Source organism: Morone saxatilis, unplaced genomic scaffold, assembly GCF_004916995.1.
Source record: "Morone saxatilis isolate NCDOM2014 unplaced genomic scaffold, NCSU_SB_2.0 Contig11, whole genome shotgun sequence".
Taxonomy (NCBI): Eukaryota; Metazoa; Chordata; class Actinopteri; family Moronidae; genus Morone; species Morone saxatilis.
Window position 1 is genome coordinate 5,986,334 of NW_023339663.1, and position 822 is coordinate 5,987,155.

Consider the following 822-nt stretch of genomic DNA (forward strand, 5'->3'; position numbering starts at 1 on the left):
GCTGCAATATTTCTTTAAGCATAAAAAAAGGGTTAAATCACAACTGGCTTAAGATTATCAGGGTGAAACTCTTCTCAAATGAATTACAATAGCTGCACAATATATTGCACTACAGATATACGTCTTTATTTCATATATACATGATATACTAGAATAATTCAGCACTAATTTAAGTAAGTTAGACATATATTATAGGCTACATCAACATTAAATTATAACCCTATCAATAGTAATCCTTTAAACCCATGATGCTGGATGCATTTTGATGTAAAGCACGTTTATCTGTAATAAAATGTGCTACATTAAACGGCCTTAAATTACCCTTAGAATAGCCCTTAAATTTTGTTTTATTAAGGATGAAATAAAAACATAAAGTAAAATAAATAGAATGTAATGTTTTGTCAGTATAAAGTCCTACTTTGAGCATTTTGTAAAGTGTCACAGAAACACCAAGATTATTGGAATATTATTGCTAGATTTATTCTGTGTTAAACGCGGGTACTTTTATATTTTCCTCTTTGGATGTGAATGAAGCCACAGATACATACACACACACACACAAAAAACGACAAGAAAGGTTACGACAAAAATATTATAAAGTCATAATAATATTTTGTTATTCTAGGCTAATTTGATTGTAGAGGTTTGGGATAAATTACCATTGGCTCTCCGGGTCCCATAGAAACGGTGATGCAGCGGCGGAGGGGCCGGGTCTTCCTGCAACAGCTGAGGCGGATCTGCAGCTTGATTACGGCTCACAGCGGACTCCAACATAATTGATGACCTAATTGAAAAGCAGGAGGGAGGATGAGAGAGAGAGAG